The 18604-nt window shown below is 37.1% G+C and overlaps 1 long non-coding RNA gene and 1 pseudogene across 1 annotated transcript in view; both read left to right on the top strand.

Annotated features, from left to right (window-relative positions):
- The window catches only part of LOC106005825, a 54432-nt gene that overhangs the window by 22805 nt on the left and 13023 nt on the right, over nt 1-18604 (top strand). Inside the window, exons 2-3 of the long non-coding RNA XR_001179475.2 lie at nt 4531-4645; nt 8531-8656. This is a non-coding gene — a long non-coding RNA (uncharacterized LOC106005825). The remainder of the gene's footprint in view (nt 1-4530; nt 4646-8530; nt 8657-18604) is intronic.
- LOC123390528 lies at nt 12906-13024 on the top strand (annotated as a pseudogene).

Below are 18604 nucleotides of genomic sequence, written 5' to 3'. Positions count from 1 at the left end.
TGCTCGGCAGGGAGCCTGCTTCCTCCTCTCTCTCTGCCTATCTCTCTGCCTACTTGTGATCTCTGTCTGTCAAATAAATAAAATCTTTTTTAAAATATTAAATAAATAAATATTAAAAAGAAAGATTAGGAGTGCGTGGGTGGCTCAGTTGGTCAAGTGTCTGACTCTGAATTTTGGCTCAGGTCATGATCTCAAGTTCATGAGTTCGAGCCCCTTAATTGCTCCAAATCAGGCTCCAAGTCAGGCTCTGAGCTCAGCAGAGAGTCTGCTTCTCCCCCACCCCCTGCTCTCTCTCTCTCTCTAAAACAAGTTAAAAAAGAAGATTAACTACATGTACACTAAAACTGCAACATGTAAAAGACATCCAGGAGAATGAAGATGGGAATATGAAAAAATAATAATGAGGAATATTTCCACCTTTTTTAAGAATGTTTCTACATTAATAACATTGTAAAAAGTAGGAGGAAAAATAACAAATGAGTGAACACACTGTCCTGAACCTAAGTCAGTGATTAAGGATTTCAAATCACAATGTAGTGATCTATTTTTTTTAAACTTTTCTGATTTTTCTATGATACTGCATAAATATTTGACACTCGACCTCTCTTTCTTTTGCCAATCAGAAAAGAAAGTAATGATTTTGTGCTTTCGATCATGAATTAATATAGAAAGCACAACTTCACACAGTGGTTAAGAGCTCAGGAACTGGGTTGTAACAGCCTGAATCCTGGCTAGTCGCTCTGAACAAGGGCTCAGTTTATCTTGGGCTTTGGGTTTGTTACATGTGAGGTAGAAATAATTTATAACACCTACCATGTGAGATTGTTATGAGGAATAAGTCAAACGGTGCATATGAAGTATTCTACACAGTGCCTGAAAAATAACAAGAGTTAATAAAATTAACTGCTATGATGTTGATTGATAATGATGAAGAGATCGAAATGCGTATAAGGAGGACCAAGGAGGGAGAAGTCATTCCTTTAAGATGCAATTGCCCAGGGCACATAGGTGGCTCAGTTGGTTAGGCAATTGCCTTCAGCTCAGGTCATGATCCTGGAGTCCTGGGATGGAGTGCCCCAGTGGGCTCCCTGCTCAGCGGGGAGTCTGCTTTTCCCTCTGACTTCTTCCCTTTCAGGCTCTCTTAACTCTCATTCTCTCTCTCCCTCAAATAAATAAAATCTTTAAAAAAAAAACAAATGCAGTTGCCCAAAGAATGAAAACAAAGAAGCATGTTTTCAAGTCTATAAATGAGTGTCTTATCCCAGATGATATTTAAATCTTACAGCATTAGAGCAGGCCATGGTCATCATGTCTCAGTGGGTACCCCACCACCTCAGAGCCTCTTACAGATTTTGATGATGTGTTTCAAATTAAATATATGCATAATCTTTTTTTATATGCCTACTCTTTGACATAGCAGCTTCCCTCCTAGTTATACACCTTAGTGAGAAACTGTCCTCCATTATATCAGAAAGACATGAACCAGAGTGTTCATAGAAGCATTGTTTGATAACCAAAAATTAAAAACAACCCACATGTCACAAAAGGAGACTTCAGGGTGTGCTTAAACCACTACACTGCAGTGAAAACTAATGAATTAGAGCTACTTTTGTCAAGATGAATAACTATCACATATAAAAATTTGAAGGGGAAAGCAGATAGATATATATATTATAATACCATTTACATTAAGTTAATAATGTACAAAAATAATACTGTTTTGATTATGGATATGGACATGCCATATTGCTTATGGTATACACATTATGGAGTAAATTATAAAAATATGCTTAGGAATGGAGAAATCTAAATGTTACATGGTAAGAACAGAAGAAAGAGGAGCACACAAGGACTTCAGTCGTATCTGTGATGTGGTATCTCATCATAAGAAAAGAAATCTGAAGTATCATAAAATATTAAGATTGACAAAGCTGGTTGGTAGATAGATAGTCATTCTATTATCCTCTCTACTATTCTGTATCCTGTTGTGTGCCAAGCATAAGGCAGAGGAAGTGGTCTGTTATGGGTACAGTCAACATGGGGATGTATTTTCTGCCAAAAATTTTAAGACAGGGGCACCTAGGTGGCTCAGTGGGTTAAACATCTGCCTCAGGTCATGATCTTAGGGTACTGGGTACTGCCCCCGCCTGCCTCTGCCTACTTGTGATGTCTCTCTCTGTCAAAAAAAGAAGAAAAAATTAAGACAATACTCAAACATATTAGAAGTTCTGGTTTTTAGTATCTCCTTGAGCTGGCAATTCCCACATAAGCAGTGATAAAAGACTCCTCCTTGGTAAGCAAACAGCTCCCACCACCCCTGCTTGGAGAGCTGCTTGCTATAACCTTAAAATATTTCCAAATCTGTACATATTCACCCATTAACATAAGTATTCTTTATCAATGGTAGTGTACAATGATATCCATAATGATCATCTTGAAGTGTTTTAAGATCTCAAATGATCAAAGAGAGCAAGTCTACTGAGTAAGTCAGAGAAAAATGTATTTGGAAGATTTTCCCAGCAATTCTGGTTAACATTAAAAGCATCTTCAGTTCACTCAGTCTAACCAGAAATATTTCAATGTACCAGAAAGCTTTAATCATTCTAGTAAATCATGCAATGGCTATAATAATGTTATAGAGTAAGATCATATATTACATTAGCATTAGACTGCAGAGACAACATGAATGGCAAAATTAATGAACCTTTGGAGAAAAACACTTCAATTGCCCTTATATACAGTAAGCATGGCTTCATGAATATAAACCTGTTTTCGTGTTTATTCTTACACTCACTCAAGTTTAAGATTCTGGAACAATGGCAATGTCTGGATATCTGGACGTGCAAACCAATTTGCCAGAAAGGTAACCATCAAACCCAATCGAGGAGAAAAGGTGTGAGTGGACAATGGTGCAGAGCTTTAAATTTTAGCATCCATCTCAACTGCTAGAGAGCTTGTTAAGGCCAGATTCCTACATTCCCCCTCCACCAGTTCTAATTCAGTGTGTCTGAGAATTTACATTTCAAATAAGCTCTCAGGGGATGCTCATGTGCCTGTCTGCAGATGACATTTTGAGAAGAGTTTTAAAGGATTTTGTCAATCCCTTTGACTCTTGCCCTACAAGTTGCCTTTAAAACTTAATCCTGGTATAATATTAAGTTCTAAAGATGAACTATAAAGTAAGTGCCCAGAAAATGCCAGTCACAGCAGGACCACTATAATAGATGGGGCAATAAAATTCAATCATGTAATATGCAATAACATATAAAACATTTATTATACTACTCCAAAGAGTTATATAGAAGTCCTTGTCTTTCAGCGAGCTCAGGAATGCTTCTTGTGTCTTCTTTATATCGGATATATGAGAACTATAAAAATGTATTTGATTAATAAGGAATTTACAAAAATGAATGGTTTCTATTTCAATGACTTGTGACTGCTTATACCATGAAGCTAACTGTTGTGCTTTTTCTTAGCTCCTGCAATTGAGTGGTTTAAGGGAAAAATTTAATGATGTCATTACATTTGATAAGAAGCAAACAGTTAAGGTTTGCATTTGATAGGATAGATGCAAAAAGGCACTTTATTATGAATATATCAAAATAATTGTCATTAAAATGGAAGAGAAACTTACTTCAGGAAAGCAGGAAACTTTTGATCTTAAAACACCAAGATAGTGTTTGTCCATTGTCTAGTAAAAGATACTAGAATTCCATTGCCAAATCAGTGGCTTTTCTCTAAAAACCAGTGCTATAATTACAACCTTAAAAATATACATTGTATATTCCATTAATTACGACACTCAAGCTTGTGTGTGGGTAAGAAAATGTTATTTGGCAGCAAGAGGCCACTTTCTGAAATGTTAATTTAAAATATAAAAGCTCAAGAAACTAATTTAGATGAAATATACTGAGAGCCTCTGAAGGAAACAATAAATTGTCTTAAAGGGAAGTGTCTGTTACTGTGGTATTTAACTTTTGACCCGTTCTGAATGTAGGGTACCTTCCTGAAGTCCAAAGAGAGCTTTCCTCAAAATGTTTTCTGGAAATTTCATTTAAAGGTCTTGAATCTTTTTAACTTCAAGATTGTTAAAAAAAAAAAAAAAAAGACTAGAGGCCCAGAATGGCACCACTTAGGCCAAGTCACCAAGTAGCCGCTTAATACCTAATTGCAGTTTCAACCTCCCCCAGATATGTCGTCTCAACCTTTCAATCAGGAATTTTCTGAACAATGCCAATGAGGTAATCTGTCACATGGTCCTTCCATCCCCCCCAAAAGATGAGGAAATGCACCAATAAGGCCCCCTGCCCTTCTACCTAAGGCAAGGGAATCTTGCCTGGAACAATTCTTTCCTTTCTTTTGCTAAAAAACGTTCTTGCTCCACACTCCTTTGTAAAAAAAAATCTTCCATTTGGTACAACTTCTCAGAGGTCCCCTCAGTTTGCTCAATGGGAATGCGAAGTCATGAATCATTTATTAAAGCCAAATTAGATCTTTAAATGTATTTAGTTGAATTTTGTTTTTTAACAGATCAGGCAGCAGTGATGGGACCCAAAGCATACAGAGACAATGAGAAACGCAATGATGGCACCCTGGAAACCCTTTTTGAGTTCACTGCCTTTCTCACTATCTCCAAAGGCTGCTGGTAAGTGCCTCTAGGTTTGAGTTTTGCTCTTTTTGCATAAAAACTACAGACCTAATTTGTTTTCCAGTCCAAGGGAAAACAAATTATGGGTCAACCTGAGTGGTCAGGGGGCTCTAACAGAATACCAGTTCTTGGCCCTGGGTTCAGCCCCCAATCCACACTGGAATCCCTTCCCTAGCTTCAGTCTGCAGTCCCCATTTACTAGGGTATGCTGGTTTAGTCCTTTCCCCATTTCCAGAATGTACTCTCTATTCATGGAGTCTGCCAATTTAGTCAACACTGGGAATTACTGGTGGCCTTTTCTTGGCCAGTCCACAGTGACATGTGTTGGTTACTGCTTGTGTGTCAAGGTGCATATGTTTGTCTTTTGTGTAAAAGACTTAGCTAGTGGGATTCTTAAATTCTAAAGATTAAGCACTCTACCTTTCAGTAGACTTGCTTATTTTATTTCTAAGAACTATGGTCCTGGAAACAATAAAAATCTACACACTTTTTTCATGGCCTAAAGAATTTGGCTCGGTAACCATCGGGTTGCTGAAGACGGTAAGACCAATGTAACTTCTGTTACTCTCCTCTGTCGACCTTTGAGTCACTCCATTCATCCTCTGTCTAAATTGTTTTTCTGCTCTGAAAAGATGACCCAAACATAAATAGAAATCCTCTGGTTCATGCTCTTACAGACACCTCCATATCTACCTTCAAAGGAGGGACCCCCATCTGGGCCCCTTAAAGAGCTGATGACACTCAGGGATTTTCTGGTAAACTGCTTCATTATTCCTTTAAACTTCTATTATTCTACCATAAGGGAACTCTGATAGATACCAGAGCCACCAGTGGAAATCCTGGTAAAACTGACAGAAGCCAGAGAAGGGTAATTCTTACCAACATCAGTTTTTCTGAATCTCTGTCTGCAGTGCCCAGTCAAGAGAGGAAAATAAAATTTCACATTGTCCTTTGTTTTCCAAATCCAAATCCATCATTCACGGATCCTTTTCCTTGGGATAGCTATTGCCTTCCTGTTTGTCTCATTTTGTATTAACAGGGTTTGATTTCCACCTACCCAAGAGCCTACCAAGGATGTGCAGGTTGTTGGTTCCTTGTTTTAATATCTTTGGGAGTGACTGGATCTTGGAAAGAGTGTGTCTTGTTCACCTAACACCCAAGGGTAATTATTTAATACTGTCAGAAAAATTTGCTGTTTGTACTGGGAGGACATGGACAAGATTTTTTTTAAATCTCTGTAGTCAAAGTTGGCCAGATTATAAACTGATATTCAAAAACTGATCATTTTTTTTTAAGGCTTTCACCTCTAAATTAAAATTAGAGCTAGATACCAGAGGGAAAAAAGCAAGTCGAGGATGGCGTGGTTGGATGGGTAAATCAACCTATGACGTCATCGAAGTTGCAGCCGTTCCTCAAGAGACTACAGGCAACTTATCTTACAAATCTTTGCAAAACTAGAAATACAGCCGGCCTCTGAAAGGATTCAACATCTTCCAACCTATCCTTTCCATCGGTCCCCAAACCTCCTCCATTTATCTCAAAGTTCTTATAAATACTCTCTGGGAACTTTTGCCTAGATCATCCTCTATTCCTAAGACTGAAGAAAAACAAAAGTAAAAAAAGAAGCTTTTTAAAAAATGCAAATAGCTATAGAGGCACTCTGGCTCGAAATCTAGCCAACAACTTCCATCACATTACTTGTCCAGGATAAATACAAATCTCAAATATCTTCTCCCCAATATTAGTTTAAAAAAAAAATAAAAAACTTTAACAATCTGAGCAGGTAACCTTAACTTACCCCATCTGCCAGAAAAAGCTTGTGTCCAGCCATTCTTTTATAAACGAAGGAGTTCTGCTTTATCATACCCAATCTCATGGACAAAAATTTTGGAACAATAACTAGAAGATTTCTCTATCTCTGTGTTCATATGTGTCGTAGATGTGTGGTGTTTTCTACCTCAGAGTGGTATTATTGCCAAAATTAAAAGCTTATTTATTTATTTATTTTTAAAGATTTTATTATTTATTTGACCGTGAGAGGGAGAGAGAGCACAAGCAGAAGGAGTGGGAGGTAGAAGGAGAGGGAGAAGCAGGCTCTTGGCAGAGCAAGGAGCCTGATGCCAGGCTCGATCCCAGAACCCTGGGATCATCACCTGAACCGAAGGCAGACGCTTAACTGACTAAGCCACCCAAGTACCCCCCAGAGAGCTCATTTAATTGGCTTAAAGAAAATTTAGTACTTATATAAATTAAATTCTCAGAAACATAATAGAAACAAACCCAAATAAATTTCAAATTCATGGGCTCTAGGATTAATCTTTAATAAATCAAAGCCAATTGAAATTTGTTGGTTTAAGTAAAACAGGCATGTTTTTAGAGTTGTCAGCATCAATTATAATACTTTTATGCTACCTTGGCTTTTTGAAAGTCAAATAAGCTCATATTATTTCTGTTACAGAATTTGCCAGAAAGAAAGATAAAGATGATGGTTAGTTGTTTGATGTCTTGTGAGATTTTCATAGATAATCAAAACATAATTATCAAGAACAAGAGAATGAAATAGATGCAAGTAAGATAAAAGTTTACAAATAAACTTTTCAGCAATATTCATGTCTACATAAATAGTTTCCCCAAATCTTTTTTGGTAACTAAAAACCTTAGAGTTTTGCTAAATTAAATTACATAATGGCTAGTCATTGAATATCTAGATCCTTCCCAAAAAAGATAAAATACTGAAACATAAATTACTGAACAGAAGTTTTCTACTTTTGGCTTCTTATTACAGAGAAGTAAAAAAATGCTTGGATGTGTTAGTTCTCTACTGGAAAATTTTAAAAGGCATATGCTTCTAGAAATCATGAAATACACTCATAAATGGGCAAATTTAAAGTATACAGGTGTATCCGACAGTTCATAATTATTTACTTCTTAGTTTTCACTAGAAAGTAAAGTTCCTAAGGGTAAGAAGACTAATTAATATACGTAAATAAAACCCTAGAAATAATAAGAGAAACATCTCTGTATGCCAGGAAAGTAGGATGTGTTTTCAGTAAGAGAAGGTATGAGAAAAGCAGATGTATTTTTTTGTTGAGGGAAAGAAAAATTTGATCCTAAAGTGAGGCTGGTTGTTTAAAGGGGTAAAACGTAGGGGGTTCCTGAGTAGGTTGAGCAGCTGACTCTTGATTTCCACTCAGGTCATGATCTTGGGACGTGGCATCATATGGAGCCCACTTATGCTCCCCACACAGTGGGGTCTGCTTGTCTCCCTCTGCCCCTCCCCCTGCTCATGTGTGTGAGCACTCTCTCTTTCCAAAATAAATAAATAAATCTTAAAAAAAAGAGAGAGAGAGAGAGAGGAAAAACATAGGACAAAATCAGAATGTGGGAAAGAAAGTTGTAAAAGGTTTGTGGCAAGGAATCTTTGAAAAGGAATTTTGATGTGTGGTCAAGCTGGCTAAGATTAAAATGAATCCATTTAAGAATGAGTTGTAATATAAAAAGTAAACTGGTACAAAATTAGAATTTGGTTTTCTCTCTGTTAAAAGGACAAAGTTTCACAAACTTTTGGTTTGCTTTTGATAAGATTGTGAAATTTTTTTACCTTTTAAGTATTAAATTTCATAATGATCTGTGATAATATTTAGGCAAGTGCTTTAAAACCTTTTTTTGTATTTTTGACAAACTTCCCAAAATCAAATTGTAAATGAGACCTTTTTGATCTGGAATATTTCATGGGATTTGTTAACTAATGAGGCTTATTTGATATGGAAATTATGTGGGAAATATTGTCAAATAAGTAATAACTCAGTTTTCTTTATACTTGATATGTAAATTACATGGGAAGTCTAATAAGTAATAACTAAGCTTTCTTTATACTGTAAGATTGTGGCACTTGTGGATGAAGTTCACTCTGCTTCTGCAATAAAAAAAGGCCTTTCACTGTCGGACTTTCACCATCCTGATTTCCTCCCAACATGACAACCATCTACTCCTGCATTGTAAATTAAGGTAGGTAAACAAAAGGACTGTCATATGGGACTTCTTATATCAAAATCCTAGTCAATGTTATTTCACAATCCTGAAATAACCCTTCTTTTCTCTGTCAAAAAAGTCATGTTATTTTGATCTTATATATCCTTCAAGTTTCGTTTATATACCAATATATGCTTTTTAAAAAATACATTCACTTGGGCATCTGGCTGGCTCATTCAGTAGAGCATATAACTCTTGATCTCAGGGTCTTGAGTTTGAACCCCATGTTGGGCATGAAGCCTACTTAAAAGGAATAAATTTTTTAAAAAATACAACAAAAAACAGTATATTCACTTATTAACCTAGGAACTCTTTTGTATTAGCCCAAGCAATGTTTGTCTATATATGCTACTTCTACACTAGTAGTTTTGTGGTCTTAAGAGTATGCAAAGCCCTTTCTTTATGTATACTTGACTTTGCTAAAAACGAAAACATACCTCTCTTTCCTTTCTTTCTTTCACAGAGAGGGAAGACAAAGTTTAACCAGTACGTCCAAGTGATAATTAATTTCAAATTACCATGTGACTTCATTATGCCAATTTACTATGCATAATTTAGTCTTCCATAAACAAATGTGTGAATAAAGTCAAGTCTTTGGTCTTCCATTTTGTATCAAATATATTCTCTCTGAAATGTGCTGTCAGGATAAAAATGTTTAATGTTAATTTCCTTAAAAAGTACTAAATGTACTTTCATATGTGGCTACTTTGAAAAGCATATTCTTAATGAAAACCCTTAAAACACCTGGGGGAAATAAAAGAGTAGTCAGGGCTATGGGAAACCCAAGATGGCTGCTTGGTTCTACTCCCTCAGGAACTCCATATGTCTGGTTTTGCATTCCTTCACCCACCACAGGGCATTTAAAGTGACTCAAATTATGAATAGACATTGGTGGAGAGATTTCTATAAAATTACAAAAACAGTCTACAGGCACTTTTGACCTGTCAGGTCCATAATCCTAGAAAAATTATTTTTGTCCCTAGAGGCCTCACATGTCCTCCCTCTGGACCCTTTGAACACCTGCAGCTGGACTTTATTCAATTGCCACTTAGTAGGGGTTACCAATATGTTCCTGTTCCTGTTTTTGTATGCATGTTTTCCAGATAGGTTGAAACCTTCCCCTGCCACAAGGCTGATGATGACCTTATGTGGCTAGATGGGAATGCTGAATCCATGAATCATTTAATAAAGTCAGTTAGATCTTCAAATTTACTTGGTTGAATTTTTTTTCAATAGGGTTTTCTATATTTATTCCACTTCATGTTTGGCCTTTTGTTCTATCTCAGCAACTTTATAAGGTAAACCAAAATTCTAAATATTAAATTCTACTTACTGGCTGCTCCAATATCTTCCTGACCTTATGTTAGCAAACACATTCATTCAATAAATATCTACTAGATGTGTAGTATATGAAGTGAAGGGCCACAAAGAAAAAAAAAAAAAAGCAGATATAAACTCTAACCTATAGGAAAAAGCAAATTGCCTTAAAGGAAGGTTTCCATAACTATGGAATTTAACATATGAACTTTTAATGTAGGATGTCCTCCCTATAGTAAAAGAGAAGGTCTAGTTTAGATTTTTCTGAAGTATTCTGAAAATGTCATGGCCAAATGGGTTTTGGAAACACTAACTCTCACTCATAGAGTCCTAAATAATTCTGACATAAGATAGAAAGTGCCAAGAACCATATAAACCAAAAAACATCACTTTTATAGAGTTGACTCCTTTGTCTCACCATCCACCAACCAAACCATTCCTAAACTGTGTGGCTTCTACTTGTAAGATGTGTCTCAAATCAGCTCATGAAAAGATACCATGCAAAAATAACCAGAGGATTCACAACATATAGTAAATGTTCTCTGACCTTAGGAAATTAAGTTACAACTCAGTAACAGAAAGACAACTATAAAAGCTCCAAATGTTCAGAAATAAAGTAACATACTTCTAAATCACCACTGAGTTAAACAAAAAGTTATGAGTGAAATTAGATAATATTTTGATCAGAAGAACAATGAAAGCATGATATATCAAAACATATAGAATGCAACTAAACACATGCTAAGCAGAAAATTTATATCTCTAAACACATTTATGAGAAAAGAAAGAAGGTTGAAAATCTGTGCTATAACTTCTAAATCAAGAAAAAGAATAGCAAAGTAAACCCAAACAAAGTAGAAAAAAGAAAATTGGAGCAAAACAGTGAAGGAAAAAACAAATATGTAATGAGACAATTAACAAAGACAAAAATTAGGTCTTTGAGAAGATTAATCAAATTGATAAACTGTTAGCAAGACTGATCAAGTAAAGAAAAAACACAAATTACCAATAAAACAAATGAAAAGGGAAATATCACTATTTAATCCACAAACACTAGGGTGCCTGGCTTACTCAGTTAGAGGCGCATGTGACTCTCAGTCTTGGGGTCATGAGTGCAAGCTCCACACTGGGTGTAGAGATTACGTAAATAAATAAATATTTTTTAAAAATGTATAAACACTATAAAGATAGTAAGAAGCTATAATAAACAATTGATGTCAATAATCAAATAATAATTTTATCTGAAAAAATCTGGTAAAATGGACAAATTTCCTGAAAAATACAAGTTACAAGTCAACACAAAAAGAAATTAAAAATCTGAATAGCCCTGTATCTACTAAAGAAATTGAACCCATAATTAAAACTCTTCCAACAAAGAAACTGTAAGATTCAAGAGCCCTGCTAGTGAATTGTCCAAATATGGCCAGAGCTCTCTTCACCTATTGCTCTAATTGAAACTGGCTCTTTCCTGAGAATACCTTGTTCCTTTTAGCATCGCCCCACCTCCCCCAGTGGTGGCTGTTTTCATTTCCCACAGCCCTTGTACCTGAGTCTGGAGTACAGATGAAACACTGACTACAATGGAGCTTAGATCGTTTCAGTCTACACTGCAATGTAGACAGTGGAGTGCTGCCTGCTCCTGAGAGCCACTTCTAAAATATTATCCTTTCCTTCTTCCTAAAAAAACAAACAAACAAACAAACAAAACTTGTCTTGGGTGCCTGGGTGGCTCATTCATTAAGCAACTGCCTTCAGCTCAGGACCTGATCCTGGAGTCCTCGGATCAAGCCCTGAATCAGGCTCCCTGCTCAGCAGGAAGCCTGCTTCTCCCTCTCCCACTCCTCCTGCTTGTGTTCCCTCTCTCACTGTCTCTCTCTCTCTGTCAAATAAATTAAATCTTTAAAAAAAAAATCTTGTCTTGAAAATTATGCCCTCAGATTTTACTACCCTCTATTCCTCTTTGTTTAGCCATCACAGACCCCTGGAACTTCCCTCGCATGCCTTGAAGAATATTATTACCTCGCCACTATCAATTTCTCCTGTACTATTCTTGACATATTTATTACTTAACAATTTCAGTATCTATGTTCTTCCAATCACAAGCTTTTCAATTTCTTAGCTTATACTTCCCAATCTTGTTCTCTACTCTACCTCAGTCACACATGCTCAGGACATGCCCCAGACTATGTTTTTATCCATAACTGCACTGTTTCACTTCCCCCCCCCTTAACTAGCTTAGTGCCATGGACCATTATATTAATCACCCCCTATCATACACCCTCAACCACCTTGTCTCTCTTTCCCTCATAGTGTATTAGTGAGGGTTCTCCAGAGAAAAAGAACCAATAGGATATGTATAGAGGGATATGTAAAAAGAGATTTAGTATAGGAATTGGCTCATGCAGTTATAGAGGCCAGTGAGTCCCACAATCTACCATCTGCAAGTTGAAGAACTATGAAAACTGGTGGTGTAATTCAATTCAAATCCAAAGACCTAAGAATCAGGGTGCTATTGGACAAGTCCTCATCTGAGTCCAAAAGCCCAAGAACCAGGAGCATTGATGTCTGAGGGTAGGAAAAGATGGATCTCTCAGCTCAAGCAGAAAGAGAGTGAATTCAAGCTTTACCTGCCTTCTTGTTCCATTCAGACCTTCAGCACATTAGACGAAGCCATTTGTATTGGGATTCATCAATTCATGTGCTAGTCTTTTCTGGAAATAAGCACATATGCACAACCAGAAGTATTTTACCAGCTATCTGTGTATCCTTAGACCAGTCAAGCTGACACATAAAACTAACCATCACATTTAGTAAAATCCAACCGTAAATATATCCAACTCATTGTACCTGTAGCTGAATGTAGGTGAAGAACACATAAATATGTTGACTAGTCTCAGTTTAAATTGTTGTCTATGGCCGTACCACCCTGAATACACCTGATCCCATCTGATCTCAGAAGGTAAGCAGGGCCAAGCCTGGTTTGTACTTGGATGGGAGACTGCTTGAGAATGCTAAGTGCTGTCGGCTGTTAAAAGAAAGAAGAAGAAATTCCTAATACCTAACCTCAAGTAGGCCGGTAGTACTTCTGGAGAACCCTACTGCACTTCCTACTCAAGTGGTTACAGCTTCTCCTCTTTAACTTCCTTCCCTCTCTATGTAATCAGTTCATGAACTTGCTACCCATTTCAGTGAGACACTTTTTTTTAAGATTTTATTTATTTATTTGACAGAGAGAGAGAGAGAGAGACAGAGTACAAGCAGGGACAGTGGCAGGCAGAGGGAGACAGAGAAGCAGGCTCCCTGCTGAGTAAGGAACCTGATGTGAGGCTCCATCCCAGGACTCTGGGATCAGGACCTGACCTGAAGGGAGATGCTTAACCGGCTGAGCCACTTAGGTACCCCTCAGTGAGAAACTTTACTGTGAGAACTGCCATATGATTTCATCACCTTATCTCTCCTGACTCTGACTTTCTTCCTATTTCTGCAGAGGGATTAGACATGGTCCTTGCTAGGCAACCCTTAGTTCACAGCTAAGGCTCACTTTTGCACCAGGTCAAATCTCCTTTCACCCACCCAAAGACATCAAATAAGGAAATGTTTCCTCTTGCTTTTACATTTAATAAGGAAATGTTTCCTCTTGCTTTTACATCAGCAAATGTTTCTTCATTATTAGATCACTCCCATAAATATGTTATAATATTTCCCATTATAGAAAGAAAAATGTGGCCTCACTTCCTCCTCTAGTTACATACTATGCTCTCTGTTTCATACTATGCTCTCTGTTTCATGAAAACTTCTTGAAGAAGTTACCTATACTTACTGTCTACACCTCCTCTTCTATCATTCAGTCTTGAAACCACCCCAGCCAGGATTTTGTCAAGGTGAGCAATGATGATAAGTCTCAGACCACATTTTACTCAACCTCAACAGCATTTGGTCCATTGATTTTTGTCTTTGTTCTGTACTTGTTTTCTCCTCTTGGCTTCTAAGACACCACTCTTTCTTGGTTCTCTTTCTACCTCATTGAGGACTGCATCAGTTTCCTTTGCTGGAAATTTCTTTTCTTTGACCTCCATGTGTTAGAATTCCCCAGACTCAGCCTTGGACCTCTTTCCCTCTCAATTTATCCTCATCCCTTAATAACCTCATAAAGTCCATCTAATTCCCACATTTTTTTTTCTCAATCTCTGATTTAACCTTGAATTTCCATCTTGCAGAGGGGGATAGGTATCCAACTCCTAAACCTGTTCTTTCCATTGTCTCCCTCATCTCAGTAAATGGAAAATCTGTTCATTCATTTGAGCTAGTTAAAAAACTTGGAATAATTGAGGCACCTGGGTGACTCAGTTGGTTGAGCATCTGACTCTTGGTTTCAGCTAAGGTCATGAACTCATGGGTTGTGAGGTCAAGCCCCATGAAGGGCTCCCCACACAGTGGGGAGTCTGCTTGAAGATTCTCTCCCTCTGCCCCTCCCCACATTTGTGCACATGTCCCCTCTCTCTTTTTCTCTTTCAAATAAATAAACATAAATCTAAAAAAAAAAAAAAAACTTGTAATAATCTTTGACCTTCTCTTGCTTTCGTATTCCACATGCAATCTATTACCAAGCATTTCTGAAATTCCACCACTTATCACTCTTTCCACCATTTCCATCCCTCCCAAATAGCTGTCTTCTTGAAGTTTTAAATAGTCTCTTTAGATGACCTCCCTCCTTCCTCTTTTGCCCTCTACTGTGGATCCTCATGGTAGCCGCTAAAATGACCCTGTTAATAGCATAAATCAGATTGTGATATTCCTCTGCTCAAAACCCTTCAAAGGCAAACCATCATCATCATAGTAAAAGCCTTATAATGACCTCAAAACCCTACATGATATATCTCTAGAATCTCCCTCATCTTTCTTCCTGTAATTATCCCCACAACCTTCAGAACTAACTTCCCCTTCATGTTCAACATGCTCCAACCTCACAAGCTTTGTACTTCATAATCTCTTCAGCTAAAATGTTCTTCTCTCAATGTCCACATGGCTTGATCCCTCACTTCCTTCAGGTTTCTGTTCAAAGATCACATGATCAACAAAGGCTTTCCTGACCACCCTGTATAAAATATCAGCTTCACCCCTATCCCAAGGGTAATCTATTTTCCTTATCATGACCCTTTTCCCCAGATCACTTATTATCACCTAATATTTAATATACATATTTTTAAATTGTTTATCAACTGTCTTCTCTCTGAAGAATGTATGCTCCACAGGTAAACAGCCTTAGCTGTTTTGTTTACTGAGGTATCTCAAGTACCTAGTACTTAGTTGTAAGTACTCACTAAAGGGTTGTTATATGAATATATCAATTTCTTTTTTGCATTATCTTTGTACACCTTAGTTGTGATTTGCTATTCCTTTACACATATATTATAACTTAATCTTTGTTCTGAATGAATTATACTCTTTACAGCTTTCAATGACACTTTTATTCCTTTATTATGCTTTCAAGCTCTGAACAGTCTTTGAGCATTACTATATATTATATATACCTTTCTTATAGCAACTACTTCAGTTCTTTCCAGCTTTATTGAGATATTCATGTAACTCTTAAATCTACTACGTTGTAGTTAATACTAATCTTGCTGAAATCTTCATCTGGTTTTGGACTCTCTGAAATTGTAGGTGTATTCTCAATCTTTTTGTCAGTTCTCTTCTCCTCTTTGATGTTGTAATACTTCCAATATGGATCTGTGTTTTACTTACAATTCCCTTACTGTTTCTTGCAACTTTGCGTGTGTTTGTGCATGTGTGCACATGCATATGTGTGCATTTATGCTGGTGATAGTAAAACACAAAGGTGAAGTTCTATTTTTAAGAAATTGTAGCATAACATAGATATTAAGGCTTCAGAGATTAAAATATCTAGGCTTTAGCCCCTCTTCCACTATTTCCCAGTTATGACCTCTTACCTTTTTTAAACAACACACTTATCTATAAATCTGTTTCTTCCTTTACAAAATGAAATAAATAATAATTCAAATAAAATAGGATAATGTAGGTAAAACATTTAAAACAATGGTAAATTTAAAGTATTCATCATAAACTTAAAAAAATGAAAGGCCATTAGTAAGCAGAACACATTTAAGACATTACCTTATTTGAAGAATATCATTAAACCAAAGGAATATTTACAAGCAACACATGCCTGGGATCATTCTACGTCCTAGAGGATTCCTTCAACTCACAAGGAATGAGTCAAAACCAAAAGTATAACCAAAGGTAAGAAGTGGAACATGGCCAGCAATAAATATTAGTTGTCATTTTTTTCTATTGAAATAAAGATTTTGTGTAATGTACTGGAAAACTTCCCATTTTCCTTCAAGGGATTATGTTATAACATAAGTTATTCAACATTTAGAAATTGTTAGATAAGGGGCACCTGGGTGGCTCAGTGGGTAAAAGCCTCTGCTTTCGGCTCAGGTCATGATCCCAGGGTCCTGGGATGAAGTCCCGCATCGGGCTCTCTGCTCAGCAGGGAGCCTGCTTCCTCCTCTCTCTCTGCCTGCCTCTCTGCCTACTTGTGATCTGTGTCTGTCAAATAAATAAAAATAAAATTTAAAAAAATTGTTAGATAACTTTGAAATCTGAAATTATCTGTAATGTGTAGAAAAGAAAGCAGACCTGATACAGACTAAAAAAATCTGTTGAAAAATGTCATATCTACGTAGATAATTATATTGTCTACTTAATTATATTGTCTACTTAATTTTTAACAATTAGCTGATGATATCAATAGAGAAGTCTTCAAGTAATTAAAATGGAAATCATTTCCCTGGGCAAATGTCATTTTAAAAGTGCAGTGCAGTTGTGGGGCGCCTGGGTGGCTCAGTGGGTTAAGCCGCTGCCTTCGGCTCAGGTCATGATCTCAGGGTCCTGGGATCGAGTCCCGCATCGGGCTCTCTGCTTAGCAGGGAGCCTGCTTCCCTCTCTCTCTCTCTCTCTGCCTGCCTCTCCATCTACTTGTGATTTCTCTCTGTCAAATAAATGAATAAAACCTTTAAAAAAATAAATAAATAAATAAAAATAAATAAATAAAAGTGCAGTTGTATGAGAAAGGTAAGTTTTTCAAAGCCATCAGCTTCCAGTACATACTCAAAAATAACAAATGGAATAAATCATAAAATAGACCTTCTTATGACAAACATTAATAACTTCCAAAATGATATATACAAAATATCTCCATGATATGTGGTACACATGTAGGAAGAAAGAATTTTTTTTAAATTTTTTATTTTTTAAATTTCTTTTCAGTGTACCAGAATTCATTGTTTATTTTATGAGAATGGTCAAGTTAAAGGATTGTATAAAGCTCAAATATATTAAGCATCCAAAGCCTTGTAGACACCAGAGTTCAACAGAGGAGTGAGAGGAAAGCAGAGGCATAGGTGGAGTAAGGTTTGTCTTGTGAAATGGTCAAGAGAAGCGTTTGATAACCTCCCACAGTCTATTGCCTGACTGGCTTGTTCATCCGCAGCAAGGGCTACGAAGTTGTTTCACAAGTCCTATCGCTTGTCCTGTAACCCTACACTCAGAGGTTGATTATAAGTTCCTGCAGAAAATGGAGGACATACTTATACTACCTCCAACTGATAGAGCCTGGAACTAACAGAAATTGGAACACAAACAATATATTCAACCATCAGAGGTTGTGGACTTTGAGGGATTGCTAACAACTGTAAATATAAAGAGGCACAGCGGGACTGGGAGCTCTTGCTTAGTTACACTTTTTTTTTTTCAGTCCTTCAAACAATACTTAAAACTGTTTTACTTCTTGCAATGACAGAGTAGGCCATTTTAAACCAACCCTCCTTCTAAAAAGACTAGAAAAGTTAGACGAAAGTGTTTTTGTTTTGTTTTGGTTTTGTTTTTTGTTTGTTTGTTTGTTTTGAGAGAGAAAGAGGGGGCACACAGAGGGACAGAAGGAGAGGGAAAGACAGAATCTTAAGCAGGCTCCATGCACAGTGTGGAGCCCAACGTGGGGATCAATCTTACAACCCTGAGATTGTGACCTGAGCTGAAATCAGGAGTTGGATGCTTAACTGAGCCACCCAGTGCCCTGAAATGTTTTTTTGTTTTGTTTTGTTTTGTTTTGTTTTTAATCCACTGAAAGGCTGGGGCACCTGGGTGGCTTAGTCAGTTAAGCGTCTGCTTTTGGCTCAAGTGAGCTCAGGTCATGATATCAGGTCATGATCTCACGTGAGCTCAGGTCATGATCTCAAAGTCCTGCATCGAACTCCCTGCTCAGCAGGGAGTCTGCTTCTGCCTCTCTCAGCTCATGCTCCCTCTTTCTCTGTCTCTCTCAAATAAATAAATAAAATAAAAAATAAAATCTTTTCTTTTTTTAAGAAATCCACTGAAAATGGGACGCCTAGGTGGCTCAGTGGGTTAAGCCTCTGTCTTCACCTCACATCATGATCTCAGGGTCCTGGGATCAAGTCCCGCACTGGGCTCTCTGCTCGGTAGGGAGCCTGTTTCCCCACTTCTCTCTCTGCCTGCCTCTCTGCCTGCTTGTGATCTCTCTCTGTCAAATGAATAAATAAAAATCTTTTTTTAAAAATCCACTGA

Source organism: Mustela putorius, unplaced genomic scaffold (genome assembly GCF_011764305.1).
Source record: "Mustela putorius furo isolate JIRA1106 unplaced genomic scaffold, ASM1176430v1.1 tig00000129_pilon_pilon_pilon, whole genome shotgun sequence".
NCBI lineage: Eukaryota > Metazoa > Chordata > Mammalia > Carnivora > Mustelidae > Mustela > Mustela putorius.
Note: the sequence above shows the minus strand (reverse complement) of the source record. Positions and strands in the feature narration are given on the sequence as shown.